Source organism: Biomphalaria glabrata, chromosome 6, assembly GCF_947242115.1.
Source record: "Biomphalaria glabrata chromosome 6, xgBioGlab47.1, whole genome shotgun sequence".
In the NCBI taxonomy this organism is placed as follows: domain Eukaryota; kingdom Metazoa; phylum Mollusca; class Gastropoda; family Planorbidae; genus Biomphalaria; species Biomphalaria glabrata.
The window spans coordinates 39,522,903-39,541,362 of NC_074716.1; the positions used below are offsets into that span (position 1 = coordinate 39,522,903).

The following is an 18,460-nucleotide window of genomic DNA, read 5'->3' on the forward strand; positions in this document are numbered from 1 at the left end:
TAGTTTCTTATCGGGATGTGCCACTTTATAAGCCCTTATCAGTCTCACTATGTCTTCTATGGCTTTTGGTTTCCTCTCCAACAAAAATATTTTTAATTCCTCCTGACACTCATAAATTGCTTTGTCTATCATTAGAAATGTCTTTAAACCGTCAAAGGTCTTTTCTATTTTAGCGGTTTCAGTCCAATTTTCAAAACTACTGGTCATTCTGTCCAGGAATGTCTGTGGGTCATCATTTGTTTCTATCGCACAGTTAACAAATTGTTCACGGTAGTATGCCTCTGTTTTTCCGTACGTTCGTAGTAATTGTTCTTTCACCACGCTATAGCTCTGGTTCATGCATATCTTCGATGGAACCTCTGCTACGAATGACTTCGATAATAAGAATGACCATTTGTCTTCGGGGTATTCCAGTTCCCTCATTTCAATTTAAAATTTCTTCAAAAAAATGTCTATGTCTATTTTAGCTTCTTCGAATATTGCACCTTTATACTTTGCTAGTTTGTTCCCTGTAGTTTCCCCTTTTCTTCTATCACTCTCTTTTTCTTGGGTTGTTTTTAACTTTTTCTCGGCCGTCTCTTTTTCGAACGCCAATCTCTCTCTTTCAATGGCAACTAATTCGTTTTTCTTTTCCCTTTCAATGGCTATCTTTTCTCTTTCTCTTTTGTCCTCCTTGTCTAATCTTTCCTTTTCTTTTTCTCTTTCTCTTTTGTCCTCCATGTCTAATCTCTCCTTTTCTTTTTCTCTTTCCATTGCTAATCTCTCCTTTTCTTTTTCTCTTTCCATTGCTAATCTCTCCCTCTCCATCAACTTTTCTTGTACGTATTTTCTTAGTTCTGCCCCTTCAAGCTCTAACAACCTTCCCTCTTCTTTCAACGCTGCTACCTCAGCCTTGTCCGCCATTTTCTATTACTATTAATCAAATTGAATAGTATCCTATCACTAGATCTAGAATATATAATATGATATCTCTACTATCTGTTGACAGGAGATCAACTGTGTATAAAGGACTACGTAGGTTTTACCTTTACGTTGGGCGCCACTTGTTACGTTCCTTTCTAGAATGAGACTCTTTAAACAGTACATTAACACTAAAACAACAACGTCATCGCTTAGAACTCATTTTAATTCTCATGAACACTAGAACACTATTTCGTTTCTATTTTCTCCATTTTCTTTTCTCCTCTCCGTTCAACACGCATTCGCACCATTTCACATTCACATTAACATGCGCACGTAACAGTGACGTAGTGTCAAAGAATATAAGTGTAATATTAGTCAATTATGCGATTTCAAACAATCATTTGACATAATTTATTTTTTATAAAACAATATCCGGAACAACTTTATAGTTAATGAAATATAAATCGGTACAGATATTTTTATTTAGCATTTATATGCTATTTACATTAAAAAACAATATATTAAAGATCTTGTGTTTCTTGGCAATGTTTAAGCATGGAAATAAAATCTAATATAAGTTAGAAGAGCAAACAAATATTCATTGGCATTGATTTGTTTTTCACAAAACATCCGGAACAATCTATTATAGATACTTAAAACTATTGCAATATTTCTGAATGAAAAATTAAAGAATAGAATTACAGAATTACAATAGCCTCTGGTGTTATTTGTTAATCTAATCGTGACGGATAGACCGACCAACAGACAAAACGCACAAAAATAATATTCCTTTATTCGGATGGGGGCACTAAACAATAAATAAATAAAATCTGATTTTTTAAAAAAGTTTAAGGAATTGGTTTAGCACCTCGTCATGTTGCGACGTTACGCTACTGCACGAAAGTCGCTGCGTAAAAATTCCATTTTCAAAAATGTGCGTGATATTTACATACAAAGTGCTTTATTTGCCTTTATAAACAAACAGAAATGTTTTTCTTTCCATTTTAGCAGCTAGTTGACCAGAAAAAACATATTTAACTGTTATTTATATTTGTTGTAAACATTTCCTGTACATTTTATAAATATATTTGACTTAGTGATACTGAAAATACACACAATTTTTCCATCTTTGTTAGCATATTGTAACATTGCCTCCCTTACATTTACCTAATTGTTTTAGAATTGGTGTATTTTTATGAAAAAATCGCTTGCATAATTAATTTTATGAATTAAACGGTTTGCTTTTAGGAAACCAAAAGTAGCCGTTGCACCTAAACTTTTCAAGCCGGATTTAATGATGAAATAATATTTTTCATATCTCTTCTAGTTTTCGAGATCTGAGTGTGACAGACGGACAGACGGACATTTTACACAAACCTAAAAGCGGCTTTTTCCCCTTACGGGGGCCGCTAAAAATCAAACAAAGCATTAGGATTTTTTAAAAGAATTTTCTATAAATAAAAAAGAACATAAAAATAAAATGTTATTTAACTTTGCTTAGGCCAATAATAGAATATGCATCCTCTGTTTGGGACCCCTCAACTCAAGAAAACATTAAGAAACTGGAATAGACACAAAATAGAGCAGTGAGATGCATAACTAACGAATTTTCACATTTGACTAGAGTAACACTAAATCATTAAATTTAAAAAGGAGAGAAGACTCAAAAGTAAAGTAGCAATTATACATAAAACACTTAACCATAATCTTCAAATACAAAAACAAAATCTAATAACATACTCAGAAGGACACAAAGATAGAGGCACATTCCTCGTTCCATATGGTAGGAAAAATGTGTATAAATGCTCCTTCTTCCCTAACGCCATTAGAGCATGGAATCTGATGAGCCAGCCAGGAAAACCTGTGACTTGGCAAAATTTAAGCCATTAGTTAACATGCACGACTAGATGCTTGACGCGTAGGACTTAATCATCTTCTTTTTTGAAGTAACTTATGTAGTATAGAAGATAAGATAAAGATCAGCGTCACTCAAACTGTAATGAGTTCGCGTGGGCCCAAAATCTGTCTTATTTTTTTTAAAAGGGCCGAAATTCTGTTTTAGCTTCATTAATAGCTTATATCAAATCACTCTTTCTGTCTGTCTGTCTGACTGGTAGAAAGTGTGTACACTTTATTTCACCCACGCCCATTTTCATATTGACAAAACATGAAACAATACAAAACATTAATCAATTAGTCAAGTAACTACTGTCGTGCGCATCTGGTAGGGTATTTTCGTTTGAGCACCATAAGATCTTATTAGTTCATCCTTCTAAGGATGCGCTATATTGTTGTCATTGTTCTCTTGTTGTGCCTTGAGATGAGTCTCTTTGTGTTCTCTTGGTGTGCCTTGAGATTGAGTTATCTGTGTGGTGTTATTCCCCAGTATTGGGTAAGTTAGTTTATTTTACTATCTTCTACATGTCGTAGCTTTACAATCGTTTCTTTAATAATCGTGAGAATGGCGGTATCAAAGGAGTGTGTATTTTTCTTATCTAGGGACGCAGGCTTGGGACTCTGCTGGAGTCAAGTCTGAGTTGTAGGCTTGGTAGTTGACTATTGCCCGTGGCGTTGGGTTGGCGTTGTGAGGCCGGAGTGACTATGGCACTGAGATTAAGGTGTGCTATAGCCCGTTGAATGTAATCTGTAATTGCCATTGATATTTATTCATAATGTATGCCTCATAATATCATATATATCATTAACTCATTAAACCTTTGTTGTTATATGCAATATTGTTATTCACTAGTATACGTTAATAGTTTGGTTTATTCGTTCCTAGATATGTATTGCATACATTGATTACTAGACTGTTAGGGGTGCCCAGGCAGACGAGCCAAGGCTAAATTATAACCCCGGCATAAAGCTAATAAACACTGCTCAGGTGGGGAGCCCGGCGGAGTACATCATACCCTAGATGAGCGCGAGGACAAAACCCACCTGACAACTACTAGTAATTAATAATATTTATTGTACCCAACAAAACATAAATAAATACAAAAAAAAAATACCAATTGTTAAATTAATTATTGGTAATTCATTATTTCGTTTGATATTGAATAAGGGAAATAACTTCGACATTATTGATAGATGCCATGGAGGAGTTATTCCCCTTAGATAAGCTTTTTTTTTTTTTTTAAAGGATTTTTTTTTTGGTTATAGATCCATAAGTGAGAATTAATCAAATCTCAATGTATACAAAAAGCTTACCTTGTACCTTTCCCCAGTAACCGGACCAATAAGCTGGTGACCTAGACACGGAGAATCTGGAAAAAAGAAAAGACATAATGATATTTTACGTGAAGAATGACCTTACATGTAGTTTTGTTCTTTGGATATTTTGGTTAAAATTGAAATTTAACTCTTTATCTCCGTAATTATTTTCCATTTTCTGAAAGAATTGTTCATTTTCCACATTTGTACATTCTACATTGTTATCATTAAACTTCAATAACATTTTTGTTGTAAAAACGTTACTGTTGGTATAGAATGATAGAAGAATGCATGCTCTTATACTATTACATCCATTAAAGTCTATAAAACCAAAAATTAGTTTATTGGGTGTCGAATCAACGATAGTATCGTTCATTAGGAGACAACGAGTGAAATAAATATATCTAGTAATTTTTCAATATGCTTTGTCTAGGATAGAATTTATAAGATGATTAACTCGGGATAGCTTACAACCATAAAAGTTTGCGTAGTATTACTTCCCTCTAGTTAGCAATGACCGTTTTGGAAAATGTGACATATTCATTCTAAAACAAAAATGAATTACAAAGGGAGTCTGTTTTACACACAAAATAGGACGCCCATGCGGCTCAGATGTACATTTAAAAACTACGCTAAACTAAAACTCTTAGCTATATAGTTATCACAACAGCGACATCCAAAAGATACATAAGAGATCCTCTGTAAATTCAATAGAGATTCAAGAGAGTTACAAAAAGAGACAAAAATAAAAAAAAAAAAAGCTTATATGAAATGTATCTGTTAGGGTTAGGTAATAGATCTAGAGTCTAGACTAACAATAATAAATCTGTGTTATTAATAATATTTTTACCAATTGGTTTGGCTCAGCGCTATTTCATGGTTTGGCTTGCTCACTACGCTATGATCTTATCACTTTGACTGGACCAGTGTGAAAACGGGGTGGGGGTAGAAAGAAAGGGATATCTGGGTGGATTTTACCATAATTGGTTTTTTAAAAGCATTTACAAAACGAAAAAATAAAGAGAGGGGGGAGAAGACCTAAATTCAAATTTGTGGTTCACGCATTCTCGTGCCGACGAGCTAACAACTCTGCTAGTGAGGAAGTTATAGCTAGAGAAGATTGTATAGTTATATATTGTTTTGTTTCAATTTAGAGCGGCGACATATAATTCAGCTTATACCATCAGTCAAATAAAATTTCTTTCTCTTGTTAGAGATACCAAACAAAATAATTAATAAATAATAGTTAATTAACTAATTGGTTAATTTTTTAAAATTGATTTTTGTGTAGGCATGTGAAAGAAATAATTGTTTAAAATTTCAGCTTTATCCGAGATTGGGTATGTGAGAAATAACGTGTACAAACTTTTTACCAGACAGACAGACAGAGTTAACTGAAATAAGCTTTGTAATTAGGATTATCTGTGCCATATTATAATGATGGACATTCTTGTTCACATACTGCTGATATATAAATGTATCAAAGCTTTCCTTTATATAGCCTTTTGTTTATTTACCTACTCAAAGTGTATGTGAAAACTTCCATTCCTTTTCTTCTATTGGACTTTCACTCAATGTTTTCTTGAATTTGATCTTCCAATGACGGTCCTCTGTTGCACTTGACGTCTTATATTTCACATTCGCCTATTTGTTGACGTCTTATTTCTTATATTTCTGTTTGAGATTCAAAGAAAAGCCATTATTGAAGACAGGCGTAGAAGTAGGAAAGCAAACTTAAATAGACTCCCAGCTGACAACAATATGCAGGTCGTAACAGGGTCTGCATTAGCAAGAACATCGCTATTTGTAGTGCAGTCTTGACATTGCCACCGCATGTCCATAATGATGTGAAAGCGTTCAAGAAGTCTTAGATGCTTTCTGTCAAGTACCCATGTCTCAGATCCACAAAGAGGGGTTGAGAGAACCACTGCTTGCTAGACACTGGTTTTTGTAGGCAGTCGGAGCGATCTGTTCCGCCACACTTTCGCTTGAAGGCGTCCGAAAGCACAACTACCCCTGATCAGACGCTTATCAAACTCTCTTTAAAGCAATGCGTCGTTTGATAGTATCCTTTCTAGATATGTGACTTTGCCTGATCACGATGATATTTGGGGCTAAGCAGATTTTATTGGGTGAATTCCGGAACATGATCTCCGTTTTACCGAGGTTTATAGTTAAACCAAAAGAGGCGGCAGCGTACGCGCATTCGTTGAGCTCGAGCTGGAGATTGTGTTCAGTGTGAGCCAGTAAGATCTGAAGAAGTTGTGTTATGCTCATTGTCTTTGTCTTGGTATGGCCTACAATAATATATATATTTATACTAGACATATGTTACCCGCGACCCGCGGGTCTTTATTTGCGCATTACTGTCGATATAGTCACTGAGAGTGTTTTGTAAACAATTAAACGAAATAATAATGTAATAAGTAAAGCGAATGTGTCAATGTAAAAATAGTGTGAATGAAGCTATCAGATCAAAATAGCTAATAGGGGAAAATCCATTTTTTTTTAAATTAAAACATTTGCTTTTGAATAATCTAGTGGATTGGATTTAGATGTATGTTAAACGTAGCTAATGATCCTTTCACGTTATTTCTCTTTCGCTACGAAAATAAAATTAGTTTTGCGAAAATGGTTTATCCGAAGTCGATACATTCTTATCTATTAAAAACGAAAAGAGCGATAGCTTTGTTAAATGAATGGGATTATGAAGTGAACGATTAAACGAAATAATTTTTAGTACGCGATTCATGAATGAATATAGATCTAGGCCTATCTCACCTCGGCTTCGCAGCTTTCGTAAACGAATGTATATTTAGAAAACCAAATTTGAATGTTTATTTGATCAAAATATGAAATGAATGGACTTTAATTAATATATGTACCCGTTAAAATAGTTGGATTAGAGTTTTAGATCTAGGGATGGTATTATAAAGTGAACAATTAAACGAAATAATTTTTAGTACGCGATTCATGAATGAATATAGATCTAGGCCTATCTCAACTCGGCTTCGCAGCTTTCGTAAACGAATGTATATTTAGAAAACCAAATTTGAATGTTTATTTGATCAAAATATGAAATGAATGGACTTTAATTAATATATGTATGCGTTAAAATAGTTGGATTAGAGTTTTAGATCTAGGGATGGTATTATAAAGTGAACAATTAAACGAAATAATTTTTAGTACGCGATTCATGAATGAATATAGATCTAGGCCTATCTCAACTCGGCTTCGCAGCTGTCGTAAACGAATGTAGCTTTAGAAAACCAAATTTGAATGTTTATTTGATCAAAATATGAAATGAATGGACTTTAATTAATATATTTATGTGTTTAAGTATAAAACTATCTGTGCGAAGAGAAGTTTTATCATCTTAGAGTTGAATTAGAGTTTTAGATCTAGGGATGGGATTATAAAGTAAACAATTAAACGAATTAATTTTTAGTACGCGATTCATTACGGTATTGTCTAATGAAAGAATGTTCGTCAGGAAATCTGTAGTCACAGATATCAGGAACTAATTTATGTAAAAAATGCTTTTGAAACACAAAATTGAAGGTTAATTTAATTATATAATGAAATCAATGGATCTTCTTTTGTCTTTTCATGTGTCAAAGTAAAAAACTATCTGCGCAAAGTGTATTTCTTAAAATTAGATCTAGCTCTAAATCCTTTCTATCTTTTCTCATGTCAACATTGTAGACATGGCCTAGATCCATAAAATACTATAGCTGTAATAGAGTCGGACAACTTTATTTTTTTTGAGGGTCTTAAGTTTGTTTTAGGGCTACAATACATACACTAAGGTTTAAGTTGGTACCCAAGGAACATTCCTGCCTAGTTTTATCAAGATTGGTCAAGCGGTTTTGATGTCTATAAGTAACATACATACATACATACATACATACATACATACCCCTCACATTCTACTTTATAATATAGATATATATATATATGTATATGTACATCTTTCATCAAGTAGCATTTATTCCCCTTAGATCGAAATGAAAAAAAAAATTAATCACCAGCAATTTATTAACTCAATGTTTAATCTTTTTGATTGATTTGTGTCTGGTCTGGTTCAAAGTTTTAACTTGATCCGAGAACGAGAAATAGGAGAAAACATGTTCAAACTTTGCACCAGACAGACAGACAAAGTTGATATAAGCTTTGTAAAAAATCAATTACATAACTATTTCAATATAATTGATGTTAAAGATAGCCTTTAGGATTTGAGAATGTTATAGAATAGAATGCTCCCAACCACTTTCCTAGGTCCATCTTTTTTTATGGCCGACGGTTAACGAAGATGTCATGTGGCTAGTACAACGACCAACGGCCTTTAAATTGGTTAATTCCAATGATCCCATTGTTGAAAATGCAAATCTTTACTTGTGATCTCATGGTTCGGTACACAATGATATATGTTATGTCAAAAATAGCAATATAGATAAAAATATGGCAGAATACTTTGTATTCTTTGTATATATATATATAAATATATCATGGGCGCAGCCTAATGAGGTTTTCGGGGCTCAAATAACACCCTTCTCCGAAATGAAATGCCGCGGTAAGGTTGGAATTTTGTGACTATAGGTTTACATTAAATCCTTTTATCGGACAGAAGATTTTAATGTTAAAACATCACTTGCTCCAGCTTTGAGATTAAAACAATCCTCTTCAAGGAAACTTAAAGTCTCCAAATTACATGAGCGTGTGTGTGTATGTGTGTATTGTGTGTGTACAAAGGAAAAAAATCCCCTAAGATGATTCCAGTCTACTAACTATTGGCTTCTATCTATTTATTTATATTGCATATATATATATATGCCGCCTTTTTACTATGTAGTAGGCCAGTCCCAGGGTCATCTATCTCAGCAGACGTCCGTCTCCTTCTCGACTTTTTATCACTCTGGGGCATGGAATCGAGACGGCCATCTTCGATGATATCGAGAATTGACCTGTTGCAAGCCTGCGACGTGGCACAGGAAACTTTTCTTTTTCCTCGTTTCAATGTCCCGAACGATTATGTCCCTTTCCATCCCCCCCCTACAGTTCACTGTATTGTCGATATGCGAAATGAAAGCGAGTGAATCTACTCCCCCTTATCTAGTCAGTGAATCTACTCCCCCCTTATCTAGTCAGTGAATCTACTCCCCCCTTATCTAGTCAGTGAATCTACTCCCCTTATCTGCACATTATTGGGGAATGAAGTTTTATAGCTTAGGGACGGGGTGGGGGACGCTGGCACAACTTCGATTTTGGCTGAATTGGTTAGTGGAGGAACAGAGGTGATAATGCTTTTAAGGTATAAAAGGATAAAGAATAGCAAAGTGAGGAGAGCAGGAGATGGGTAAGGGGGGGGGGGGGTGGAGATGAACATTGTTAAGTAACAAGTGATTGGATGTAGTCTACATAAAATAAAATAAAAATTCTACATTATATGACTTGTCATCTTCAATGGAAAACCCAGGAAAGCGCTGTCTAGAGATTTCTTTAATTTAGGAAAGAATTTGTGTAAATGTTTCTTTTCATGAAAGATATTTGCTGGTTATGTTGACGATTGGTATCGTAACATTTCTCAGTAATGTGAATCCTAAAGTAAATAATAGTGCAAGATTTATTTGGAAATGTATTTCAAAGTACGTGGTTTTTGTTTTGTTTGAGGGAGTCTCCAGACTTTGCTGTTAGTATTAACATGATAACTTTGTTTCAGTGCAAAAGGCGTAGTGACCAAAACGTCCGCCCGGGGAAAGAAACTTTATTGCCCCCCCCCCCCAATTTTCCATGAACATCACATAGAAATATAGGCTTATAAATTTAAAGTATTTTATAATAATAATATACAAATAACCTTAGAATGTATTACCTAACTAAAATATTTACAACAGGGGCGGACTGACTATATGGGCATTCGGGCAAATGCCCGGTGGGCCGGTTCACTAATGGGCTGGTAGGCCATGAAAGGGCCTCATGATGACACTATGGCACGCATCAAATTGTTGAAGGTTTTATAAAACCTTATAAAAGGGGCCCTCTGAGCTTTGTGTTAAAAAACAACATTCACACACTCTACAGTGTAATATTATTTTAATCTAACACATTTTCAGTAATAATGTGATGGCCTTCATCCGTAGATAGTGCTAGTGGTAGGCTTCATCCTTTTAGGGCCTACACATCTAGGGATTAAAAAATCAACATAAGGCCGTTATTTCTATAAAGGTTTAGAGTTCACTGTATGCATGCATATCGATACATTATCAAACTTGACATAATGACTTTGAGGACAGGTAGGCCTAGAATTATATGCCCATCATATGATATACAAGTTATGGGCCGGATTGTATGGAAATGCCCGGGCCGATTTCGACACCCAGTCCGCCCCTGATTTACAATACTTTTTTGGCTCCTCTCTGCGCGTGGATTTTGTTTTGGCTCCTCTCTACGAGTGGCGCCCCCTTAAGGGCATCGTGCCCCCTTGACCCCCTCTAGCTACGCCTTTGTTCAATGCTGTTCTGAGCGGCGTTACAAAACAAATCTCTTAGTTGAGAAAATCATTTTGTATAACTTGTTTCGTCATTCAATCTCGCGTAGCGACTGTGCTTCATCACATAGAAACAAGAGGTAGAAAAAGATTATACTGATTTGTTTATTGAAAAACTAGCTGAGACCCTCACTACGCCACTATTTATATAGTTGGTAAATATGGTGTTTTTTGTTTGTTTTTTAGTTGTTGTTGCCCGGAACGTTCTAAAATCCATCAGTCAAACTGAAAGCATTCTAACTGCTCCCAACCCAAAACTATTTTCTAGCCCTCAAATTCTATGTCCTTTTCTTTTTGTCTTTTCATTCTCCAAACGAAGGGCTCGCAAATCCCTATTATCGAGTAAACAGAAACACTTCTTAGGTCGATCAGTTTTAACCTCCGATCTCCGTGCACTAAAATGCCCACCCACCACATACCTACACTTAATACTTTCAAAAGAAAACGCCCCTTACCGAAGAACAGTTCGAAAGAAGAAACATTCACATTGGCAACTTATTGGAGTCCTCGCAACTTATATGTCCCTTAACTTGAGTCGTAGGGGTGCTGGGTCAGTTCGCGCAATGAAATCCCTCCACTTCTCCCGGTCATCAGCTGTTCTCATTACATATTTATTTGTATTTTGTCAGTCATGGATCAAGATCTAGAAAAGCAACTTCTTAAGAATAGCCCATCTTTACAAAACATATTGATAATGACAATGGTCTAAGGATAATTTCTCACATATCAATTATCTACACCTAGAGGAGAAATACACTAAAGATCTAGATCTGTGAAAAAACATACATAAATAAAAAAAAAAACGGAGAGTAAGAAATTTACTTATCACAAAAAGTGCTTATAAGTGATAAAGCTAAAGAATTATTGTTTTGTATTTTAGACCTTCAAATGTCGGCTTTCAAACACATTGTAGGTAGAATTTCATAGAAATTGCGAATAAAAAAATAATTTTGGTAAATTCAGATGTTGTGGTTTTGATCTTGAAAATAAGTTAGCTGCCCTTGGCTTAAGTTCGGTAAGAAGAGGTTAACTTTTCGTATTTTATTGTCAAAGCAAGTGAGAGAATGAGTGATCATTATCATACGTGAATAGATGAGTCGTCAGCACTAAGAATTTATGTTGTAGGTATCAGTTGCACTCTGTCTTTTAAGTTACTACTCTCAATTAGAGTTTGGTAGCATGCTTTATGTGAACTTTGAAAATGATTTGGAAGATGTCTTGGAGATTGTTTTGGAAAATATCACCGAAAATTTTTTAAAAATGTTTTTGAGATTGCTTTGGAAGATGTCACTGAAAATGCTTCGAAAATGTTTTTGAGAATGCTTTGAATATTTTTTTTGAGATTGCTTTGAACGATATATTTAAGAATGCTTTTGAAGATGTCTTAGAGAAAATGTAAACAAAGGAAACTACTGTGTTTTAAATTCAGCTTAATAAATCTTTGATGGACTAAACAATATTGCTGCCGTTTTGTGGGAATCTCAGTAAAGTCGATTCGAAGGTTTAATAGAATACTGACACTTTTTTCGCGAATTTCCGCAAATCTATCAAAACCGTTTCTTAGATGGTGTCATAGATTTCGTGATATTGCATTGAGTGAGTGGTATTTCGCAGATATATATAAATAGAAAGTATGTCTTCGAGGCCGAAAGTCACGTGACTTCTAACTCATCTACTTCAATGTTTCCCGCGTTAATGAGTTTTGTTATGAAAATCTATGACAAGACCTACTACGACTTGCATTTGAGTTCTTAATTTTATACACACATAACATTTAAGTATAACGTAAACAGGGCCGGTCTTAAGCCACTTCAACTAATGAGGCCGCAGTGGGCCCCGCACTTTAATAGGCCCAGTTTAACTTATTATTAAAGGTTTCCTGGAATTCTCATGAAATTGTAAAATATAGGAACAAGTCATGAAAATCTCCTGAAATGATTAAAATCTTCTGAAAACTGATGCAAATCTCCGTAAAAACAGACAATATTGTCATTTTGGGGGTGTCATTCAATATGGACAACGCCAATCCTACTCGCGTTAAGAAAATCGGATTGTTCAGCTTTCATTTAATAAAAATGTAATAATACGGCGAATTTTAACCAAAACAAGAAGTTCAAATATTTAATTTACTTTAATAGTCACTGGCATACAAATATAGATCCAAATCTATCTCAATCTCTTTAAAAAAGCGATATTTTGCTAGTCTTTAGTAAATCTAAAAGACAGATCTAAATGTTTATCAGCTTTTTGTTGGAAAACTACTATCAACTGGCTTGTAAAGTTAATTTGACACTGATTTGTACTTAGTAAAGTATGAATAAAATGCAAAGACGAATTTATTTTCTTATACAAAAATCTTACTTTTCATTTATTATCTTTATCACAACCCAGAATGGGCAATCCGTTTTCCATAGGGCTTCCTAATCTGTAGGACCGGCCCTGAAGGTAAAGACTAAACGTAAGAGTTAACTAGAACTGAGACAATAGAGTGTATTCTGTTGATCTATTGAGTGTATTCTGTTGATCTATCTAATGCTGTCCACGTGAACTCTTGGCACTGCTTTCATATTCCATTGCGTCATTATATTATCCCTAGTTAATTTAATCACGCCATAATTACCGTGGCGTTAATTATCCGTCTTCTAATTACGCCACAGTGCACATAGAAATATTTTTTTTTAATGTTAGAATTTGATAATGCGTACCCTGAAATGTCAACAGTAAGATGATACTTATTTTATTGAATGTCTAGCCAATGATTTACCGAGAAAACTATTTACACTTTTTTGTCCTGGACCAGACGACCAAAAAGACGATGAAATGACCTTGCTTTGTTTACACTTTACACTGATCAGATATTTACTACACTTTTTTTTGATTATTTTCTTTCGGTGTGTGTGTTTTTTTTTTTTAATTTTTGCTTTAGACAAAAATAATAAAATTAGGTCAAGGAAAATGGCTTCCTTACGCTATTAATCAGCCCCACACAGACCAATTGATCTATTTACGAGCAAACACTCGCTCGCTACAAAACAATAGTAGACTCTCCCTCTTAATGACAGACTTGCAGAGACACACACTCGTATGGACTCGCTCCTAAACTCACACACTCTCAAAACACATTTAAAAAATACGCACTATAGCGCAGGGATATTTATTTGAAAGTAACGCCTCGACCCACCCAAATTGTATTTTCTCCCTTCCTTGCTCCCCTGGCCGGTATCGTCCCCTTACGCCTGGTTCAGTGTCAGAGAGTGATGGGGGTGATGGGGGTGACCTAGTGACAGCTACTTAATGAAAAGAGCCAAAATGTTCTCTCCCTTGTCCCTGTCACGACCCTCCCCTCCTCCTCCTTCTTCTCATTCACCGTCGTCAAGGGGAGGCAAATGGAACAAATAAGATTTCATGGGTAAACTTTAATTGAATAAAGAGTTTGTTTCTTTCCATTCAGAATATTTGACTCTAAATTAATGTAGATCAAAAACTTATATCCACACTAGATCAATATAACGTAGCACTACATACACTGATGCTTTTCACCTTTACCTTTAGGCCTACCTATTCCTTAGTCTTTTGGACCGTAGCGGCACCACGCAAGATTTTCGACCGTCTTTCTCCATTCCTCTCTGTCTTTTGCTTTAGTTAGAAACTCTTTCAACGGCAGGACCGTTCATTCTTTTATGTTATCTTCCCATCGCTTTCTCTGTCTGCCTCTTCATCTTTTTGCTGGTACTGTTCCCTGATGGAAGGTCTTTTGCAAGCCCAGAAGACCTTGTAATATGGCCATATTACACTGGTGCTTAGAGGGCGCCAAAAATGAGAAAGTGAGTGCTGGACCAAAGGTCTTCTCACTACTTCACCAATTACATAGCCTGTTGGACCGATGGGACGCCACACAAGATTTGTCAACCGTCTTTCTCCATTCCTCTCTTTTGCATTGGATAGAACCTGGAATAGGTCTTCTTGTTTTTATAAAACCAAGAAAAAGCTCTAAGGCTATTGACCAGGTGCGAGCCAAAAGTGCCAGACAAAGAAACAACAAGTTCATGTTTATTTTTACAAAGCTTATATCAACTCACTCTGTTTGTCTGGTAAAAAGTTTGAACATGTTTTTTCTCCCATTTCCCATTCTCGAATCAAGTTAAAGCTTTGCACAATTATTCATTGAGCCTGACAAGACATGAATCAATAAAAAATTTAAACAATTAGTGGATTAATTGTTGGTGATTAATTAATTGTTTGATTTCGAAATAAGGAGAATAAAAGCTAATTAATGGGAAATGTGGATGTATGTATGGATTTAATCCCCTTATTACATTTCGACACGTTCTTTCTCCCAATCCCCATTCTCGGATCAAGTTGAAATTTTGCATAATTATACACAGTAGATGACAATACACGAAACAATCTAAAAATTAATCAATTATTCAATCATTTAGCACTTATTATAAATATCATACCAAGAGTTGCGATGACATGGAGGCCAATACGAGTGAAGCGCCCACAGGGACGTCCTCGTATAATCTGGCGCCACACTTTCATGGAGGACCTCAGAATAGTGGACACCAGGTGGGAGGAGGCTTCAGACGTTGCCAGTGACAGATTTTTGTGGAGACAGCTTGCCGCCCAATGCGCCGAACGGCGCGGAAGGACCTAAGGCTGAATCTAAGTATATAGCAGAAAGGGAGATAAACGCTGTTCTTTCCCTTAGATAAACTTTGGTTTTTAAAGTATTCTGTTTTTTTTACCTTCTGTCAACTCACTCCATTTGTCTGTTGGTCTGGAATCTTGTCCGTCTTATTTCTGCCACATCCCAATCTCGGCTCAAGTTAAAACTTATCAATTATTTATTGCCCTTAACAAAATATGAATAAATTAAAACAAAAAAATCCTCCAATTACATGACAATTAGTCATAGTTAATTTATTTCTTTTTATACATAGACAGTACTATCTGAGGGGAGATGGTCCTTGTGTAGAAAATTGGGTCGTCGCCTATAAATTTGAAACTAACAATAGATAACTGTAAAACCTTTTATTTCCATAAGCACTTGGCTGGCATAGTGGATGTAGTGTAAACTAGATGAGGCTTGAGCCTACGAGCTTGAATTCAAGTCGAGCTTTTAAAAAGCCATCCAAGATACGCCCATCTCCTCAAACTGTTCCACACAAGTGATTGGACCATAGCGCATGGAGCACACTAAAAGCATAAAGTAGTGCTAAACAAAGTCAACGGGTAGGAAGATAAACATTCGCACAGCTTAATTGTTGTTAGTCTAGCTCTATTATAAATTGACTGATTCAAAATAAATGATACTTCAAAATAATTGCTAGGACAAATTTGTACAAATGCTCCTTCTTCCCTAGTGCTATTAGAGGATGTTGCCTGAGCTAGCCCGGAAAACCAGTGACTTGGCAGAATTTAAGTCATTGGTTAATATGCATGACTGAATGCATGACACGTTGGACGTAATCATCTTCTTTTTTGAAGTAACGTCTGTATTATATAAGATAAGTAGATAAGATACAATTTCACATAATATAAGCTTTGTTTTTAAAAAAGTGTTTTCATATTTTACTAGTTCAAAAGATGAGGCTGGCTTGTGTTGGACCTAGGGTAAGCTCGGAGGGATGCTGGGGTTTTATGAGACCTTCCCTCCATTTGGCTAATAGAGTTAGGTAGTAACCTTTGTATGTAAGATATGTATCTGGTAAATGGTCCAAGCATTTCCGTTCCTTTTGTTTATACTGTGATAAACTTTAAGACGTATGGGCCTAATGGTAACCCTTTACTTTCCACGTTAGTGGTACTCCTGACTATTTGCTAGGACATCCGACTCTGTATTTTTAATGGCCAAGACATTATTCAAGGGAAACAATAAGGACAAATAAGATCGACATGTCGACTATGATGAATTGACTGCATTGATGTATTGATGTTAACATAACATTACTTAACCATTTAATAGTTACTAGATAATAAAAGGTAGAGGGTAAACAATCAATATATTTTTGAAAGTACAAATGAGGTAACTTAATCCTGTCCTGGCTCAAGGGTTCACAGAAGGGAATTAACTCTAACCTTTTGTACATCTGAACGAGGTTTCAAACAAAATAATTAATTATCAGCAATTAATTGACTTATTGGTTACTCTTTCGTCTTGACTATGCCAATGCAAAGTTTCAACTTGATCCGAGAATGGGGTGGGAGAAATAAATTGCACTTTTAAAACTTTTTCGCCAGACAGAGGGAGTTAACATAAGCTTTGAAAAAAAATTAACATTATGGTATTATTGTCCGATGGCCTGTCAGATATATCTTTACCCTCTATATAAAAGATATTTTTGGTAAATCTAATTGGGTTATAGGCTCTTGAATATAATAAAAATATTTCATCAAAATTACGATGACATCTCATTTTGCAAACTAGGTCAAGGTGGCCCAGAATCTGAACCAGGTCGTAAAATCATGTCATGCCATGTATAATTACTATTTGATGGCCAGCAATTTGGGTCAAGAGAATATTTGCCTGGAAAGAGTAGGAGTGGTGACAGTTCATCTTACTTTGATTTCTTCTTAAATATTATTGACTGTGATTAAGGGCGTCTTCGTTCAGCCCCCTGTACGCCTGTTTGTTTGTCTCCGGAGAGTTCCAGAAATAAATGACTGCCCTGGGCTAAGATTAGCGCTATCTACTCGGCACTGACTCGACCTGAATCCGTCAGTCAGTGACAGAAGAAAGGACAGATAATTACTGTGAACTTTTAAGATAAACCTTATACTTTGCAAATAGCCTCCCTTGCTTACATCATTATTAGACCATAGGAAAATAAATTACATTTGTTAATCTGTATTAATACTATAAATAATAAAATTTTAGGGTGAATCTAAAGGCAGTACTTAAGGTCATGACTGGTCATGCATAAAATAAATTGTATAATATTTATAAGAGGTCATACAAAAGACAATTTAACAACATTGAAAAAAAAAGTGTCAAAATAAAGTACTTTTGTATCTTGTATTTTTCATGGGATAAAGACTCAGTAGATGACGCATAACGTTCCTTTTCAACTTATATTCTTGGTTGAAATTTTTTTATATTAAATTTAGCTTTGATGTCAAGTTAAATATATTATTAGATACAGTTTTGAAAACTGAGGTCCGTCATTCGATGGCTACCTGGTCATGGAGTATGCTCTCTGGACTGTCGTCTTGATGGTACAGGGTTTGTATCCAAGCCAACCTTCGGCAGTTATGGGCTAGGATGTATTTATCTGCATTTCTGTAGGATTATCCAATACATGTATAGCAAGCATGTAGAAAACAAAACTTCTGGTACACGGTTCAAGTTTGTATTCCATGTTTTTGTTGTTATTATAATGCACTATACGTAAATAGTAAAGCTTATAACTAGACCACATACCGGTAGTGTGTGCTGTATCATGTATGGATACTGATGGGAGTATACCATGTTTACAAGTAGAAGAGTAGAAACTATAAATAGAACACTTCTTTTAAGATTTCCATTGGTCTTTTGACACTGTTAGAAACTAGACAAGTGCTGGTCACGTGCTTACCAAATTAAAAACAAAATCTCTGAGATGTCATCAAGTGCTGACGTCTAGCCGTAGTTTGAAATGTACCTACGATGATTCCGGTTTTTTTTTAAATTTTAAATAGATTTTCTTTTCTTTTTTAAATCAATCAAAAATGTATTTTAAAAAAAGCGTTATTTTTTTTATACTTTAAAAAAATGATTTTCCAAAATATATAATAATTTTGAAATTCAATTTTTGT

At 35.1% G+C, this 18,460-nt stretch overlaps 1 long non-coding RNA gene across 1 annotated transcript; it reads left to right on the forward strand.

The window, feature by feature from the left end:
* Positions 1–3,201: 3,201 nt before the first annotated feature.
* LOC129926830 (uncharacterized) lies at positions 3,202–3,631 on the forward strand. Its single transcript, XR_008778585.1, has 2 exons — positions 3,202–3,295; positions 3,403–3,631. It is a non-coding gene; the product is annotated as an uncharacterized LOC129926830 (long non-coding RNA).
* The last annotated feature ends 14,829 nt before the right edge of the window (positions 3,632–18,460 follow it).